General features: G+C 43.3%; 1 pseudogene; it reads left to right on the top strand.

Moving 5' to 3' along the window:
* Positions 1-18,027, top strand: part of LOC121443866 — an 83,952-nt pseudogene extending 65,925 nt beyond the window's left edge.
* The last annotated feature ends 260 nt before the right edge of the window (positions 18,028-18,287 follow it).

Here is an 18,287-nt window from a genome sequence, read left to right as displayed (position 1 = left end):
CTCTCTCTCTCTCTCTCTCTCTCTCTCTCTCTCTCCCCCTCTCTCTCTGTCCCCCCCTTCACCCTTCCTCCTCCATAACCCCCTGAATAAACATTCAACCTCAAAAAAAATGTGGGTATTTGCTCTGAAACAGGACATTAGGAGGCAACCCAATGACGGGGAACAATACACAGTTTATATGAACAAATGTGACTGCCAGAAAGCTGCGGTCATTCTTTCATGTGTGTAGGTGCTGGCCTGCAAGTGTGTCTGTGCCCCACTGGTATGCCCGGTGCTCTCAGAGGCTGCAGAGGACATCGGGTCCTAGAGAGAGCCCCGACATGGGTCCTCTGGAAGAGCAACTTGCCCCTAACCACTGAGCATCTCGGGCTCGGCCTTGCGTTATCAGTGATGGGACAGTTAAAGACTGCCTGCCGTTAGCGTCCCATTCTCCTTCTGTTTCCATGGTAGACACAAGCAAGGTTTGTTTTGTTTCTCTGTGTAGCCCTGGTTGTCCTGGAACTCACTCTGTAGTCCAGGCTGGCCCCAAACTCAGAGGTCTGCCTGCCTCTACCTCCCCAAGTACTGGGATTAAAGGTATGCGCCACCATGCCTGGCTCAAAATAAGTTTTTAAACAGCTGCTTTTTTATTTGATTTTATAATTGCATCTAATAGTGGATTCCCAAGAATTATGTGAATTGTAAATGAGATTTATTCTTAGCAGTTGAATTGCTGTAATACTGTGAGCTATAGTAATGAGAACGTAACTTTCAATTTGTTGTTTTGGCTTTCTGAAATAGGGTCTCACAGTCTGGCTGGGGCCGGGGTGTGGGGGGCTTGAACTCAAGGTGCGGGTGCCTCAGCTTCCATAGGTATTTGGGTCACAGACACCCAGGCTTGTCCTCTGACTTGGATTACCAGGCACAGTTTCTAGAATCACTTTATTTTTCCACCAGCACTGGGGCTTGAACCTTGTGAGTGCTAGACCAGCAACCTGCTGAGCCGCATCCCAGCAGTGACCTTCAGTGCAATCTTTAATGCTGTCTGCGATTCTCATGTAGGTGTGAACAATAAGTCTGCCCAAGTTCTTCTGCTCCTGGTGGTTCCTGGCCACTTGATTTTCCTGTACACAATTCACCTGATGAAGAGCGGCCACACCTCTCTGACTGTCGTCTTTGTTGTCGTGTATCTCCTTGCTGCTGTGCTACAGGTAAGAGGGACAAACCTCCTCAAATCTTAGGCTCGGATGGCTGGGAACCTGTCGTGATGGACTTCTACAGTGCACGGCGTAGTTAGAATCTCAGAACTTCTACAGTGCATGGTGTAGTTAGAATCTCAGAACTTCTACAGTGCATGGTGTAGTTAGAATCTCAGAACTTTCTACAGCGTAGTTAGAATCTCAGAACTTTCTACAGCGTAGTTAGAATCTCAGAACTTCTACAGCGTAGTTAGAATCTCAGAACTTCTACAGTGCATGGTGTAGTTAGAATCTCAGAACTTTCTACAGTGTAGTTAGAATCTCAGAACTTCTACAGTGCACAGCGTAGTTAGAATCTCAGAACTTCTATAGTGCATGGTGTAGTTAGAATCTCAGAACTTCTACAGTGCACGGTGTAGTTAGAATCTCAGAACTTCTACAGCATAGTTAGAATCTCACAACTTCTACAGCGTAGTTAGAATCTCAGAACTTCTACAGCGTAGTTAGAATCTCAGAACTTCTACAGCGTAGTTAGAATCTCAGAACTTTCTACAGTGTAGTTAGAATCTCAGAACTTCTACAGTGCATGGTGTAGTTAGAATCTCAGAACTTCTACAGTGCATGGTGTAGTTAGAATCTCAGAACTTTCTACAGTGTAGTTAGAATCTCAGAACTTCTACAGCATAGTTAGAATCTCAGAACTTCTACAGTGCATGGTATAGTTAGAATCTCAGAACTTTCTACAGTGTAGTTAGAATCTCAGAACTTCTACAGTGTAGTTAGAATCTCAGAACTTCTACAGTGTAGTTAGAATCTCAGAACTTCTACAGTGCATGGTGTAGTTAGAATCTCAGAACTTTCTACAGTGTAGTTAGAATCTCAGAACTTTCTACAGTGTAGTTAGAATCTCAGAACTTCTACAGCGTAGTTAGAATCTCAGAACTTCTACAGCGTAGTTAGAATCTCAGAACTTCTACAGTGCATGGTGTAGTTAGAATCTCAGAACTTTCTACAGTGTAGTTAGAATCTCAGAACTTCTACAGTGCACAGCGTAGTTAGAATCTCAGAACTTCTATAGTGCACGGTGTAGTTAGAATCTCAGAACTTCTACAGCGTAGTTAGAATCTCAGAACTTCTACAGCGTAGTTAGAATCTCAGAACTTTCTACAGTGTAGTTAGAATCTCAGAACTTCTACAGCATAGTTAGAATCTCAGAACTTCTACAGCATAGTTAGAATCTCAGAACTTCTACAGCGTAGTTAGAATCTCAGAACTTCTACAGTGCATGGTGTAGTTAGAATCTCAGAACTTTCTACAGTGTAGTTAGAATCTCAGAACTTCTACAGTGCACAGCGTAGTTAGACTCTCAGAACTTCTATAGTGCACGGTGTAGTTAGAATCTCAGAACTTCTACAGTGCACGGTGTAGTTAGAATCTCAGAACTTCTACAGCGTAGTTAGAATCTCAGAACTTCTACAGCATAGTTAGAATCTCAGAACTTCTACAGCGGAGTTAGAATCTCAGAACTTCTACAGCGCAGAGCGTAGTTAGAATCTCAGAACTTCTACAGTGCACGGCGTAGTTAGAATCTCAGAACTTCTACAGTACACGGCGTAGTTAGAATCTCAGAACTTCTACAGTGCACGGTGTAGTTAGAATCTCAGAACTTCTACAGCACATGGCGTAGTTAGAATCTCAGAACTTCTACAGCACACGGCATAGTTAGAATGGCCTCAAACAGTGGTCCGCTGAGCTCTGCTGTGCATACGGGGTCACGGTGGTGTTCACCTTATTTGTGCATACGAGGTCACGGTGGTGTTCACTATGTCTTTGTGTACAGGGTCATGTAATGTTCACTACATTATGTCTGTGCATACGGGGTCACATAGTTTTCACTATGTCTGACACTTCATGGTCTTCATGGTTACCCGGCTTCCTTCAAACTTAAAAATTCTGTTGTTACCTATTTCCTTTTTAGATTTCTACTCCTCTTTCTGTGTTGTGTAGAAGACTTAATTTTAGAAATTTTCTTTTATGTAAACAAACGCCTTACTCATGCTCTTGTAAACAACTCTGATGAAACACGTTAGTTCTCACAGAAACATTGACACACATACGCACACACACAAATACACACTTACACGCTCTCGTGCAAACACATGCTTGCACACTCTTGCACATGCGCACATTCACACTCACACCTGCACTCACACTATCATGCACTCATATACACACCTGCACTCATGCTATCATGCACGCACACAGATACACACCTGCACTCATGCTATCATGCACGTACACAGATACACACCTGCACTCACACAATCATGCACGCACACATATACACACCTGCACTCACGCTATCATGCACACATATACACACCTGCACTCATGCTATCATGCACACATATACACACCTGCACTCACGCTATCATGCACGCACAAAGATACACACCTGCACTCATGCTATCATACACGCACACATATACACACCTGCACTCACGCTATCATGCACGCACAAAGATACACACCTGCACTCATGCTATCATACACGCACACAGATACACACCTGCACTCACGCTATCATGCACGCACACAAACACACACCTGCACTCACACAATCATGCACGCACTCATATACACATCTGCACTCACGCTATCATGCACACAGATACACACCTGCACTCATGCTATCATGCAGGCACACAGATACACACCTGCACTCACGCTATCATGCACACAGATACACACCTGCACTCATGCTATCATGCATGCACACAGATACACACCTGCACTCACGCTATCATGCACGCACTCATATACATACCTGCTCTCACGCTATCAAGCACACAGATACACACCTGCACTCACGCTATCATGCACGCACACAGATACACACCTGCACTCACGCTATCATGCATGCACTCATATACACACCTGCACTCATGCTACCATGCACGCACACAGATACACACCTGCACTCACGCTATCATGCACACACACAGATACACACCTGCACTCACGCTATCATGCACACAGATACACACCTGCACTCATGCTATCATGCACACAGATACATACCTGCACTCATGCTATCATGCACGCACACATATACACACCTGCACTCACGCTATCATGCATGCACACCTATATACACCTGCACTCACGCTATCATGCACACAGACACACACCTGCACTCACGCTATCATGCACGCACACATATACACACCTGCACTCACGCTATCATGCACACAGATACACACCTGCACTCATGCTATTATGCACGCACACAGATACACACCTGCACTCATGCTATCATGCACGTACACAGATACACACCTGCACTCACGCTATCATGCACACAGACACACACCTGCACTCACGCTATCATGCACACAGATACACACCTGCACTCACGCTATCATGCACACAGATACACACCTGCACTCACGCTATCATGCACACAGATACACACCTGCACTCACGCTATCATGCACACAGATACACACCTGCACTCATGCTATCATGCACACAGATACACACCTGCACTCATGCTATCATGCACGCACACAGATACACACCTGCACTCACGCTATCTTGCATGCACACATATACACACCTGCACTCACGCTATCATGCACACAGATACACACCTGCACTCATGCTATCATGCACGCACTCATATACACACCTGCACTCACGCTATCATGCACACAGATACACACCTGCACTCATGCTATCATGCACGCACACATATACACACCTGCACTCATGCTATCATGCACGCACACAGATACACACTTGCACATACGCACATTCACACTCACACACACTCACACACACCCACACAGAAGGGGTGCTGACTGAAAATGGAAGGAGATTGGAGAAGTAGGACAGGGCGAGAGAGGTAGTGGATGGGATGTTTGTGACTATGAAAACACATTATGTCTGTGTATGAAAATATAATGTAACCCATTAGTATGTATAATTAATATATTCCAATGAACAACATTTAAATGTATGCTGCTATAATAAATATACACATTTTAAAAATTAAATAGTATCGAAAAGTTCTACTTCCTTAGATCTATTTCTCAGACCATCACTTTGAAATATTTTAGCTACTTTTTCTGCCATTATTTGTACGTTTTAAAGTAACATGCCTAAACTTCAAGTTTATAAGTCAGGGCTTTAGGGCCATTATAATCATTTTTTTTTGATTTTTTGCAACAGGGTTTCTCTGTAGCTTTTGATTCCTGTCCTGGAACTAGCTCTTGTAGACCAGGATGGCCTCGAACTCACAGAGATCTGCCTGCCTCTGCCTCACGAGTGCTGGGATTAAAGGCATGCGCCACCACCGCCCGACATATTTCCTATATATTTTAAAAATATGAATTTTCAGTATACAACTAAGACTATTTTAATGTTTTTAGTGTAAGGCAGATGGCTTTGCTCTGGCTGTATTTCCTTGGCATTAATAATTCTTTTTTTAACTTGGGTCTCTCGCCATAATCCCAGCCTTAGTGTTTCCTGCTGCCCTACCTTCTCCCCCTCTGGCTTCTGGTTTAACTTCACAGACTTGGTGCCTCCTTCAGGAGCAGATTAAAATAAGGCCTGGGGTGGAGTTTGAGTTTGGCCTTCAGGGAACTGGAGGGGTGGGCCTGGGGAACGTGGATGGGGAGTGAAGGCAGAAGAAGCCTCTGGCCTCTGGAGAGTCTGCTGTGTGTGCTACCCTGCTTCCCCAGGACTGCCCGTGTTCTGGGAGATCTGGTCTGTGCTGGTGTAGCGGCGTAAACGAATGCAGACAGAGTGTAAAAATATATATATATAGCTTTAATGTAGAAATAGACTTACAGAACCACCGTTCCCGCGGAGACCAGGAAAGCAGAAGCAAGAAGCTCGGAGCTTGCTCGCCAAATTTATAGGCAGACATTAGCCCGAGGCGAACACGCCCCTTAAGGGGCGGGACTTATCCCTACATCTCCCCTTTTTGTCTAAATAAGACAGAACTAAACCAAATACAACTACATACAATAACAACAAATAATAAATACAACAAACAATACTGAGAACAAAAGCTTTGCTAAACATTCTATCTCAAGAAGTCCAAATAATGTAAAGAGTAACTACAATTATATAATCTTCAACTCAGTCAAAGATCTGAGAAGGGAATAAACACTACTCAACAAACGAGATATATCCAAAATGTGCAACAATTGACAGAGACAACTGACTACCTGGGCAATCACCCAAAGTCTCGTTTGCAACGTTGAGTCAACCAATTTTGGCTAAGGCCTAACATAACTGACATACCATTATTAAAGGCAAGGAACTTTTCAAAACTATCTTACCCTGTCTTGGCAGGATATGACAGTCCTGTTTTATCCATTGATGCACGCTCTGTATCTGTGTCAGTGGTTGAGGTATGGGCATTTCTTTGCCCAAAGGCCAGTTCTGCCAAATAGAAAGGCTCCAGGTGGAGTGTTTTTGGTGCTCAACATTCTCTCGGGAATAGAGCGGTGTTGCCAGGAGCAATTGTGTCTCACTATCACGAAACTCTGAGTTAGATTAAAGGCCATTTTCTACAGCTCTTTGAAGAGGTTGAAGATTATCTATCTATACTGAGTATAATCTCTATATATCTAAAGAACCTGATTAGTCTAATTATAAATGACAAACTTAGATGACAATTAGTCTATATAATTCTCAATATCTATCTAACTTAAAGACTAAGACAATAAAGGACTGTGAAACAAATGAGGACAATGACCTCCAAATATAAACAATGTACAAATATACATTGCAGTAGGTAAATATATATCAATACACAAATATTATATAAGTATCTTAATCAGAGGTAGAAATGTACACTGCAATATGGTAAATATATACAATATATATATATATATATATATCAATATATGTCAATACATAAAAATGTTTTAAACAGAGGTAGAAACATGCATGCGTACAATAGTCAATATAATTTAACTTTGTATCAATATACAAGAATCTATACCAATATATTTGTCTATTATCCCATCATCCCTCTTTTTTTTTTCAAAATGATCCCTGAGCTTATAAAATTCCTCCCCCAACCCTCAATCATATACTAATTATAATCAACCCCTAAATGATGTCCCTAAACCCAAGGGCAAACTTTACTAGGAGAGGGGACGTCGTTCTCTAGAATTACTTCCAGCTGTCATAGGGGCGACGTTCTTTCTGGGGGATCCTGTGAAAGTAAAATGATGGTTAAATTTCAAGATAATGTCTTTTAAAATTGCAAATAGTCTCTGAGTATTTTCGTGCAGGTCTGGCCAAAATGTTGTATAAGATGTGCACCATTTCAGCTAACCAAGTTGGAACTGTCTTGTGTAGCTGGTACCCAAAGCAGGTCTTGTAGTAGCGCTATCAGTATCATGACGTCATATCAACCAGGTGGAGTTGTTGTTATGGGGCCCCATCTTCTTCCTGGAAACTTCAAATGTCACTTCAGCAAAAACTCATTGTTCATTATGAAAAACTTAAACATTAATCATATAGACATATATAGACATATATATATATATATTCAATGAAAGACATGATAGATATATTCAATGAAAAGTATGATAGATATGAAGAAAAGCAAAGATGTTTTCTAAACTCATATTTCTTTCTGTCCCATATCATGGCTCTTAACATGAGACAGAAACTCCAGAAACTCTGGGTTTTTCTCTTACTAACAGGCTTGGAATTGGAGAGGGACTGAGCCAGAGTCCAACTTCAAAACCAGCTTTATAAATTTAGAAATATGGTTTAATATTACTTACACAACCCATTCAGTTGTCTTGATATTTCCTATTGGGCAGGTATTTTTCCATCTGTCAGTATCCAAACATCCAGGGTCCCTTGAATTTCTCAAAGATGAGTGTTTTCCTGTGGAGATAAGAACAGAACACTGCCCCCATTCTATATGTTTTTCTTACCACCTGTATGAATATCATCGTTGTGGATGAGTTGTCATTTCTCCTTTCCAAGAGGTTTCTCCTCTTCAAATCGAAACTTTATTAATTTTGATGGTATCCACAATTTTTCTTCTCCTGTGGAAACAAGAGCAAAACCCCTTCCCCAACGTAGCACATCTCCTGGCTTCCACTGAGAGGTCAGCACATCTTTGAAATAAATCGGTTGATTTAGTTCAGCAGACTTTTCCATTATCCAATGTCTTTCTGCTGCTGTCGTTCCTTTCTCATTAGCGTTAAGAAAATTCAAGGTTAATAAAGCATTATGTAATCTATTTCTGGGCGTATTTTCAGTCCCTTTCTGTTTGTTCAGCATATCCTTTATAGTACGATTTGATCTTTCTATAACTGCCTGACCTGTAGGATTATTTGGTATACCTGTAATGTGTTTTATATTATAATAATCAAAAAAGCGTTTCATTTTCTTAGATACATATGCTGGACCATTATCTGTCTTTATTTGTGCAGGTATACCCATGATGGCCATAACTTCCAATAAATGTGTGATTACTGAATCAGCCTTTTCTGAGCTCAGGGCAGTAGCCCATTGAAAACCTGAATACGTGTCTATGGTGTGGTGTACATATTTTAATTTGCCAAATTCTGCAAAGTGGAACACATCCATCTGCCAGATTTCATTCCTTTGGGTGCCCTTTGGATTAGCCCCTGCAGGCAGTGGCATTTGGTTATAGAAAGAGCAAGTAGGGCATTTCTTTACAATCTCCTTAGCTTGTTGCCATGTAATTGAAAACTCTTTCTTCAAACCTTTGCTATTAACATGATGTTTTTTATGAAATTCAGAGGCTTGTAGCACACTACCAATCAATAATTGATCAATTTCTGCATTACCTTGTGCTAGAGGACCTGGCAGACCCGTATGGGATCGGATGTGTGTTATGTACATAGGGCAAAGCCTGTTCCTGATCAAATCTTGAACCTGGAGGAACAATGAGGTTAGTTCAGTATCATCAGGTATAAATTCAGCAGTTTCAATATGTAAAATAACTCTTTCTGCGTATTGTGAATCTGTAACTATATTAATAGGTTCTTTAAAATCCCTTAGCACCATAAGAATGGCATATAATTCCGCCTTCTGGACAGAATTATACGGACTTTGTTCCACCTTATCCAAGTCTTCTGATTTGTAACCTGCCTTCCCTGATTTATTGGCATCAGTATAGAATGTACGGGCTCCAGTTATTGGAGCATCACGGACAATTCGAGGAAGAATCCAAGAGGTTCTCTTTATGAAGTTAAGCCTCTTGCTTTTTCGATAGTTGTTATTAATGTCTCCCAAAAAATTAGCACAAGCTCTTTGCCATGGTTCATTATCTTCCCATAATTTCTTTAGTTCATCAGCAGTGAAAGGCACTATAATTTCTGCTGGGTCTATGCCTGCTAGTTGACGAAGTCTCAGCTTGCCTTTTATAATTAACTCAGAGACTTTTTCCACATAAGTTTTCAGTTTCTTACTTGGTTTATGTGGTAAAAAGATCCATTCCAAAATAATATCATCTCTCTTCATTAAAATTCCTGTAGGAGAAATTTTTGATGGTAGTATGACGAGAATACAATCGAGCTCTGGATTCACCCTGTCCACATGTGCCTGTTGTAATTTTTCCTCAATCATTGTCAGTTCCTTTTCTGCTTCAGCTGTTAATTCTCTGGGACTGTTTAAATCTTTATCACCATCCAAGGTTTTGTTCAAATGAATTATTAAATCAGGTGTTATTCCAATAGCTGGTCGTAGACTGGAAATATCTCCTAACAGCCTTTGAAAGTCATTAAGAGTCCGTAGGCGATCTCTCCTAATTTGTGCTTTTTGTGTCTTAATTTTTTGCAAACCTATTTTATAACCTAAATAATTAACAGAATCTCCCTTCTGAATCTTTTCAGGAGCTAATTGCAATCCCCATTTAGGTAAAAGTATCTTTATTTCATCAAACAGTCTATTCAAGGTATCCATGTTTGAATCGGATAACAAGATGTCGTCCATGTAATGGTATACTATAGATTTGGGAAATTACTTGCGTATTATTTGCAATGGTTGGTTCACAAAATATTGGCACAGGGAGGGGCTATTTAACATACCCTGGGGGAGAACGGTCCAGTGGAACCTCCTCGAAGGTTGAGAATTGTTATAAGTAGGCACTGTGAAGGCAAATTTTTCTCTATCTTCTTTTTGCAAAGGTATAGTGAAAAAACAATCCTTTAAATCAATAACTATGAGAGGCCATCCTTTTGGTAATAAAGAGGGCAAAGGAATTCCAGATTGCAGAGGGCCCATAGGTTGAATAACCTTGTTGATGGCCCTGAGATCTGTCACCATTCTCCATTTACCTGATTTTTTCTTAACCACAAATACAGGAGAATTCCAAGGGCTGGTAGATTCTTCTATATGTCCAGCATCTAATTGTTCTTGTACCAGCTGTTCTAAAGCCTGTAACTTTTCCTCAGCTAAAGGCCATTGCTTTGTCCATATTGGTTTCTCAGTCAACCATTTTAGAGGCAAGGCTGTTGGTATCTCTGAAGGGACATCAATTGCTTGTTCTTGTACAGCCCGAATGGCCGGTTTTCTCTGTTTGTAATATCTTTTAATATTATTCTCAGAAATATAGGCTCTAGATTTAGCAGGAATGTTAATTTCGGTATTCCATTGTTGTAATAGGTCACGACCCCATAAATTCATTGCGATATTGGCTACATATGGCTTTAATTTTCCTATTTGTCCCTCTGGCCCTATACATTCAACCCATCTCGTGCTCTGCCTTACTCGAGATAGGGTTCCAATTCCCAGGAGCTGAACATTTACATTCTGAAGAGGCCAATACGGATGCCAAGATTCTGGGGTAATGATACTTACATCAGCACCTGTGTCCAGCAGGCCAGTAATAAAAATGCCATTTACACACACTCTCAGTTTCGGTCTTTGATCATTTATAGAAGTTTGCCAAAACACACGTAACTTATCTTTCTGATCATTATTGCTTGTAACAGTAGGCATGGGGCTTCCTAATTGTCCTGATGAGGCACGTTCTCTGCAGAAACTGGATATGACTGAACCATGTTTGCCATGGGGGCCTGTGAGGCCCCCCCTCTCACGTTTCCCGGCTGTATCAGGTTGCCTTGTCTATCTCTTGTAGACCTGCATTCATTCGTCCAATGTCTGCCCTTTCCACATCTTCTACATAAACCTGAAGGCTGAGTCCTCCTATTTCTGTTATTTCTAGAAGATGCATTATTATTTCTGAAAGATGCATTATTATTATTATTATTATTATTATTATTATTATTTCTGAAAATCCGTTGTCTACAATTCCTTTTAATATGACCCATTTTTCCACAATTAAAACATTTGGTATTCTGGTGTCTCCTTTTACCATTGGAAATTGCTTCTTCTACCCATGCTTCAGTGCCATAATCAAATGTATCAACATTGAGTGTATGCAAGACCCATTCTTCCAACGGCGCTGATCTGAGCTTTAAAGGACCCAAAATCCTTTTGCATTCCACATTTGCATTTTCATAAGCCAAAGACTCAATCATTATACGTCTTGCTTCTGGGTCAGATATTCCTATTTGTACAGCCTTAGTTAATCTTTGTAAAAAGTCACTAAAGGGTTCTCTCTGACCCTGTTTAACTCTGACAAATGATTCCATTCTCTGTCCTGGGTCTTGTACCCTGTCCCAAGCCCTTAAGGCTGCTGTAGTACACATGGAGAGTGTGTTTTCATCCAAATTAGCTTGTTCCTGAGGATCAGAAAAGAGCCCTTCACCTAGAATTTGATCTAGGGAAATGTCAATTCCCTTTGCTTTTTCCTGCTGTTCTAAGAGTCTAGCCTCTTGCCTGAATAAGCATTTCCATTTCAATTGCGGTCCACTCTCGAGTACCGCAGAGCTCAGCTGGAGCCAGTCTGAGGGGGTTGCTCTGCTTGTCGTGGCCCAAGATCTTAGCATCTCTTTAACAAAAGAGGCTTGCATCCCAAAAGTCATGACAGCCTGTTTTATTTCCTTGAGATCATTCATACGCACAGGCTCCCATGTATCCTCCTTGATGACCCTAGGGTTTTTGGAACCAATCACCTTCTCTGTTGTTATTACTGGAAAGGCAGGTAGAGCTGTAGGTAGAGCTTTGTGGAAATTGTCCCGGAGAGACTTACCCACAGATGTAGTTAAAATTTGCCTTTCTACCCTTTGCTCTTCCTCATCAGAATTTAGAAATTCCTCAATCTTTTAAAAAAAAAAAGCCTTTTTTTTTTGTTTAAACCAAAAAAGGGGAAATGATGGAGGAAGGTCATTGGCTAATAAAGGCACTGCCCTGGCCCATTTTATTGGTTAGAGGATAGGTGGGAGGAGTAAACAGAACAAAATGCTGGGAGGAAGAGGAAGTGAGCTCAGAGACTTGACAGCTCTCCTCTAGGGAGCAGATGCCTGAGAGAGACGCCGTGCCCCGCTCCCGGCATGAAGCTCTGACCCAGGATGGACATAGGCTAGAATCTTCCCGGTAAGACCGGTTCTCACAGATTATTAGAGATGGGTTGATCGGGATGTGGGAATTAGCCTGTAAGTGCTAGAGCTAAAGGGCCAAGCAGTGCTTAAAAGAATACAGTGTCTGTGTAATTATTTTGGGGCATAAGCTAGCTGAGCGGGCGGCTGGGGTGCTGGGGAAGCGGCCCCGCCGCCCTTATTACTTCATGCTGGGAAGCAGTGGCTTTCAAAGTGCAGATCCATCAGTATTTATAGAAATAAAAATTAAAGCTTCTGTCTGCCGGATGTGTTTAAAGTATATTTTATTATCTTTATAATTGCTTGATAATAAACATTAGCACCGTATTTAGTAAGTGTGCTCAGATATTCTCTACAAGAGAGCAGCACAATGTGGGATCCTAGATTGCTGAGTTCATACACAGAGTGAGAGAGGACAGAACCGTGCCAGGAGAGGAAAGGCGTGTATACACGGAATCTGAAGTGGTGGGCTGAGGGGAAGCCCAGGAAGGGCGGCTGGGTCATGGTCTCAAGCAGTCACCACAATGCTTTCTCATCCTCCGATTTTACCACGCCACTATCAAGTTTTTATTTTTTATTTATTCAGTAAATCTTCATTTGAATCGATGAAGGGGTGTCTCTTAAGTCCCGAGAGCAATGAATCCACTCACAGTTGAAGGGCTTGTGGCCTGACACTAACTGCTTGTGTGTGGCATTCTCAGGCTGTTGGCCTGGGGACTCAGGTTTCCCCATTAGTAGACGCGGCATTTATTCCCAGTGCTTTCGCTGTTGTGCGCGTGTATTGCTCAAGAGCTGGTCATCATAGCGTTGACTGCTCTCCTCAGCCCTGAGGGAAGCACAGAAATCTGGCCTGACCTGCAGTTTCTAGAGCAGCTCCTGGGTATGGCTCTCCCCTGCTCTCAGGGATCATGGCTGCTTGTGTTCACGTCTGTGCGCTGTGCTAGCCTGTGAGTGGAAGAAAATAGAAGTCATTTTTCTGAGATAATTTACTAAACATTTTATTTAAAAAAGATTTTTATTTTATGTGCTTTGATGTTTTGCCTCCATGTCTGGGTGAGGATGCCAGGTCCCCTAGAAGTGGATTTACACACAGTTGTGAGCTGCCGTGTGGGTGCAGGGAATTGAACCTGGGTCCTCTGGAAGAGCAGCCAGTGTTCTTAACTGCTGAGCCATCACTCCAGCCCCCCTTTACTATCTTTAGTTATTATTTATTTGCTGTTATTATTTGAGGTAAGGAAATGAAATCATGACCTCGGGGGCCCAGGGCTGTCTTATTAACTATGTTTGCAAAAGTAAGGGGCCATTTGTGTTGTTGTTGACATCTTCAAAGTGTTGAGCTGTTCCTGAGACTGGATGGCTTCGTGTCTCGGCATTGCGTGCCAATGGGGCACGTCTGTCAAGCCGCTGGGGAGTGTTAGCCTGGGTCAGCGCAGTAGGCTTGCCTCTTCTTAGAAGCTAAGGACTGTAGCATAACAGGGTCAGGGTCGCCTACAGATACCAGAAGTCACGATCCAGCCCAGCTTCGATCTTTCACCGTTTTTTCTACATATGCCTTTTAAAATTTTATAAATTATACTTATTTGCATGTGTGTGTGTGTCTGTGTATGTGTGTGTAGATCAAAGGAGTATTTACTTGCAAGAGTCCTCTCCTTCCTTCGAGAGCAAACTCAGTATGGAAGGGCCATGGCTGTATGTGTGTGAACACAGATGCACATGTGCCATGTTGCACATGGGGGTCAGAAGGTCCTCTCGTGTTTGCCACAGCATATGCCGAAGTAGCGCTCCAGGGACCGCCCTGTCCCTGTCTCCTGGCTGGCTGTAGGAGCAAAGGGTTTGTAGCTGGCTTTGCGAGAGTTCTGGGGATCTGAACTCAGGTCCTCACACCTGCGTGGCAAGTGCTTTAACAAACGCTGAGGTCATCTCTCCAGACCTTCAGAAAAGATTTGTTTTTATCCAGTAGCCTTAGGGTACTGTCAATCTGAGGCCCTGTTAAAATATCCAGCCCAGATGTTCAGGGCACGTGGCTCATTCAGTTCCTTGAACGACCGTTTGTGGTTATGGATTTTTTTCTTAGGGATGATTTTTTTTCTCTCCATGTAGTCAGACAAATGTCCGTCTTTGAGGACAGGTTTACTTCTTATGGAGGGAGTGAGTTTTAGTCTTCGAATCTTCTGTTAGATGACCCACCTGGGAAAGATTTTACCTTTACCTTCTGTTCCCTGTGCCCTGTGCTGCTCAAAAAATTAAATAAAGAGAAGACCGAGCACTTAAGCCATGGGGAGCAAGCCAGTGAGAGCCTACCCCCCATGGCCTCTGCATCAGCTCCTGCCCCCAGTTCCTGCCCTTTGAGTTCCTGTCCTGACTTCAATCAGCCATGAACACTGATATGGAAGTGTGCGCTGAAAAGACCCTTCCCTCCACAGAAAACAAAAACAAAAACCTAGAAGGCTCCTCAGGCTGCTGGAGAGGCTGAGAGCACCGATGCCTGGGTGTGGTTTGTGCCCAGTGAAGCATCCTGCTCAAGGCTGCTTAGGGCCAGGCGCCTCAGCATGCCTGTGGCCCTCTCCCTCTGAGGCCTCTGAGGATTTTTGCCTGTTCAGTGATGCCTTTAAAAGGACACCACCTTCCAAAATTTGCTGAGCATCTGCAGTTGGTCTTCATGGTTGAGGTGTTTGCAGTGCTGCTAAAATGTTAAGCTCCCGTCCCTTGTTTGGGAGGGGACATCTCTCTGAGGCTTGGGTCCGGTTGTGTCGTGTACTAATCCACAGAGAGAAAACTTCTCTTTTCCCAGTCACCCCCAGGTTCTGTTCGGCAGAGCCGGGGTGGGATGGGAGAACAGTGTAGCCTTTGGAGTCTCATGACCTCAGCTGGACCTCATTCTCAATTGGTGTCTGACCAGACAAGCCCCTTCAACCTTTTCTCCATTCAGGTTTCCCCTCTAGAGAAGTCTCTGATAACAGTTCTCACTGTCATCCTTAGGAGCAAAGGATGCCGAACGTTAGCACTGCTCACCCCCAAACCCCATAAAAACAACCAGATCAGAATGACGTTTTATCTGAAGATCAGAAGTAGACTGAATTCCTGCTGACCTTGAATTACCCCAGACATTTAAATACTAGATCTCAGCAGCGTTTTCCATCCTGGAGACCGGACTAGAGGAGGCTGTCTTATACGGACATGGATTCAACCTTTGCAGAGCCCAGTTAGGAAGGACTGTGCTCATTTCTATTCCTGAGGTTTATTTGTGTCATGTTCCTAAACGTCCCTCCGCCAATGCAGTCATCCTTCCTCACACAACACACAAGGCTGCTGTTGGTAGGCACAGCACTAAAGAGACGCTAATGCATGCGAGTGTTGGTCTGGCCCAGAGGAGCAGCCCGCCTAGAAAGTCAATAGCATCCAAAGCAAATAGATATTCTTGTGCTTGCATATTTCTTTAAATTCCAGACAATACGTTTATAACTTGCATAATTAACCAGGGCTATAAAGTTGCCTTCTGAGGAGGCATATTTACCCAGAGAAGTTATGCATATTCCATAGAGAGCCGACGATGTTAGGACACAGTGCACCCTTGCTTTGGCGTCTGGTGTGGAAAGCGTCTGTGTCTTGATCAGTAATTTAACTTCGAGGCAAAACATGTTGCAATAAGAAGACTCTGATACCATGATCCTCATAATTTACACCCAGAGGTCCAAGAAAACACTAATATGTCTTGATAACCTTAAGAAAAGAGTTTTAAAAATGGAAACCTGTTTGAACATTGTGAGAACGCTTTTAAAAAGACACCATGCTAGAAGCTGGTTTGATTCTGTGGCCTGTGGTGCAGAGGAAATGGAAGGAGAATGTGGGGGAGAGAGCAAAGCGGAGGCGCAAAGACTGTTGTGTGTGACCACGTGTGACAGCAGGCTCCTTCCTCTGTGGTTCACAGCTGGGACACACAGCAAAGGCAAGACCACGCATTTTAGAGAGGCTTGGAGGTGAAATGTCACAGCGGTCACTGATGTTAGGAGCCAGTGTGTGGGGGTGCTCACACGTGTGTTCCAAATTACCTTTTCAATAAAAGCCACGGATTCTGAACTGACAGCGCTAGCGTTCATGGAAGACTTGAGGAGTCAGGCAGAGCTGTAGCTCTATATAGCGTCTCCTTCTGTGCTGCAGTGTATTTTCTGGGTTTGGAGGAGGTGCAAGGTGAGTGCCTTTTTGGAGCAGAGGTGTTGCTTCAAGACCAACCAGATCCTGCTACTGGGTCTAAAGCTTGTGGCACTCTGAGGCAGGACTGCAAACCACTGGCTCTGGCAGCTGGTCTGGGATCCTTGTACCTTTCTGCTTTGAGGCTTGTTTTGTTTTCTCAAATCAGTAGAGACTCAGATTAATAAGGAATTGGCCAGAAGAATAAATTGAGTTTCAAATCCAGTGGTTTTCAGACAGTTTCATTCTGTACCATAAACCAGGCCTTGAACTCACTCTGTGACCTGTGAACTCACAGCAATCCTTCTTTGTCTCTCAAGGGCTGAAATTACAAACCAAATTCCAAATCTTAAAGTACATAAGTTCAAGACTCTATTATTCTCTGCTCCCTACACACTCAAAACAGTGTCTGAATTAGCTTTATGTGGTTGCCAGGCAACCTTGGCCAGTGGAGCAGTAAGGAAAGTAAGCCTCACGCAGGGGTGCCAGGGCCCGGCGGTGCCGTCTCTGGCACTTACCCCTGGGGATCTTAACTTTGGCACCTGTCTCTCAGATTTGGACAAGCCACGCTCCGTCCTGGTAAAGGGGCCAGAGATAGAATGGCCGTCCTTGGCCATTTGAAACCCAAGGCAGAGAAGAAAACACCACGGACCGCAGCTGGATGGAGGCGAGACGTTGCCTGTGACAAGTGGGCTGCTGCAGCATCTGGAGTCTAGGCTTCTCTTGTTAGGAAAGGATTACAGTCCTGTTAACTAGCTGTCTCTTCTCAAGCGTGCTTCTTGACCCGGACATATGCTGCTCCTCCCAGAAACAAGCAGCTCAGACCCTTGGCCGTGTTCAGGGCAGGGAGATGCAGCTGACAGTGGTCATGCCTGGTTCTCTTACAGGTGTTCACCCTGCTGTGGATCGCAGACTGGATGGTCCATCGCTTCTGGAGGAAAGGGAAGGACCCGGACAGTTTCTCCATCCCCTACCTGATGGCGCTGGGTGACCTGCTCTGGACAGCTCTGCTGGCCTTAAGTTTCCATTTTCTCTGGCTTATTGGAGACCGCGATGGCGACGTGGGGGACTAACGGGTCCTCGAAGCTGATGCAGGAGGAGAACACAAGCTGACCCAGGAGGAGAACACAAGGCAGCCACTGCTGCCCCTCCCGTACCCAAAGCTCTTCATCAGTCGTGCGACTTACGCCAGGGTCGTCTGCGGTTCACCCTGACTCTATACATGGCCTTAATGTACTTTTTAAGGAATTTGTGTTGGAACCACAGTGAACGGTATTTGTGCTGCTTTTTGTAGAATAAATAATTTGACACAGACATAGATACAAGCTCACACTCTACAATTACTTAGGAAAGAATATAGGATGTTTACAATGAATCGTGTTGAAACCACAGACCTAGCAGACACGTA

Source organism: Microtus oregoni, unplaced genomic scaffold (assembly GCF_018167655.1).
Source record: "Microtus oregoni isolate MIOR12 unplaced genomic scaffold, Mior012 000113F_ref0000058, whole genome shotgun sequence".
Taxonomy (NCBI): domain Eukaryota; kingdom Metazoa; phylum Chordata; class Mammalia; order Rodentia; family Cricetidae; genus Microtus; species Microtus oregoni.
Note: the sequence above shows the minus strand (reverse complement) of the source record. Positions and strands in the feature narration are given on the sequence as shown.